A 2,049-nucleotide genomic window follows, 5' to 3' on the forward strand; every position below is an offset into this window, starting at 1 on the left:
GTTTGTGTGGCGAATGCACCCTATAGCAAAAACCCCTCAAAAAAAAAAAAAAAAAACTGTGTATGAAAAGAAAGAGGAAAACACAATTTTATCAGCCACTTTAGGATATGCCTCCTAAACAAAGGTCTTTGGAAAGCTATAGGTTCTTCAATTTGGACATCCTTCAAGCCTCACAGTCACATGCCTTCCACAGCTTAGTGTTCACAAATGTATGAAAGACATTTTTTATGTAATTTTATGTGAGAGAGGTTCAAGATATTATCCAAGAATTTCACCACACTGGTGACATTCAGTCCACTGGTCTAGTGTTCTACACAGAAATTGAAGAGGTTTGGGCCCTTAACTCTTTATATATCACATGATTTCAGAAATGCCTTTCCATTGTCTCCTGCTGGGGATAATTACTTTACCAGTTGGACCCTTTTCAAAGAATGATCCTTCTCCAATAGCAGAACTGAGGCCTTTCAGTGGTTTGTTGATATTTTTTACACACACTCACTCACTTACAGGACTAGCAGTAGGTTTAAGCTACACCTTCAGTATCCAGTTTCTTCCCACCCATTGCTTTACAGGTGCCTGGTACAGCTTTGTAGTGGCAAATAGCCATGTTGCTGCATGTTGCACTACAAGTTACTACTGCATTTCCATGTGCTACCACTGGTCAGGATTGAAGAATAGTGGCTGCTTCTCCTCTGCTGTAAATCAGGTGTCTCCCTGGAGTGAAACCTGGAAGCTGTAAATGTGGCTGTGTAATAGTCTCAGCAATTTTTGACTCCTTCTCCAGAATATTTTTACAGAGTTGGGCTTTCACCATTGCCCATTTGCATCTCTTTCCTTCTTGCACTGTTTATCTTAAGGATGGAGAATAATACCAATAAATACCACCAGCAACCTCTCCGGCAGGTTCAGGGCATGAAGTCCATGAGCTGAATCCTTCTCTGTCTGTTGAGAAGGCAGAGGATGGAGTGACTGTTGTGGTCAACCTTCAGGCAGTAATGTTAGATGGTGACTTTCTTGAATTCTCAACTATTATTGTGCCTTGAAAAATAAGTGGGAAGTAACTAACATTGCAAAGAAGAAGTTCTTAAGGGTAAATATTTATTTAAAATATGCACATGAACTTGACTATGCTCAAACAATAGGTGATTTTGAAACTGGTAAGCCATACTTTTCTTCCACTGGAATTGTATGATCTAGTAAGAGAAATAAGATGCTTAATTTAATAACTAACATGAAAATCCAATATTGATTCAAAATAAAATAGAAGTTAAGGTAGGCAGAGGATACTTATGGTTGTTTGAAGAGGAATAGTTCTTGGGAATGGTACCAATAGGATTGGATTTGGAGAGGAGCTTCACGGGAGAAAGAGCTAGAAGATTGCGTGTTTCAAGTGGAGAAAAATGGAAGAAGGATGGATTGACTTGGCCATTTCCATGAAATAAGTAGTGCAGTTTGACCACAGACTATAATAAGACATAACTTTAACAGTTTGTTAAGAAGCAGTAAGGACCTGAGCTAGAGTGGTTTCTGTGGAAATGCAGAGAAAAGTTAGCTAACAACATGCCATTTGTATTTCCATTGCAAGATAGATGACAGTAATAGCCATTCATCAAATTTATAATCTGCTTTTTTGTATGTTAGAAAATAAACAGTAAATAATTTTAAATGTTTGCAAAGTATTAGTCTCAAGTTATTTTTATTTTATAATGATTATGTACATTTAATTGTATATCTTTATTGTGTACAATATGGTTTTTGAAAGCATGCATGTAGTCTCAAGTTATTTTAAAAAATCACTGTTAATTCAGGAGACACATGTTTAACAACCTCTTTTGCTTCTATAGAACTTAATTAAATGCATTACTTGAAATGTGGCCATAGAAATGTTCCAGTATTCTATACCATATTTAGCACATACAAACAATCCATATACTAATCTGCTAGGGATGTTATAACATCCTGTACCTCATACTGGGAAGCTTAAACAACAGACATTTATTTTCTCACAGTTCTGGAGGCTGGAAGTCCAAGATCAAAGTATCTAGCTCA

This window comes from Tupaia chinensis, unplaced genomic scaffold (assembly GCF_000334495.1).
Source record: "Tupaia chinensis unplaced genomic scaffold, TupChi_1.0 Scaffold000492_1, whole genome shotgun sequence".
In the NCBI taxonomy this organism is placed as follows: domain Eukaryota; kingdom Metazoa; phylum Chordata; class Mammalia; order Scandentia; family Tupaiidae; genus Tupaia; species Tupaia belangeri.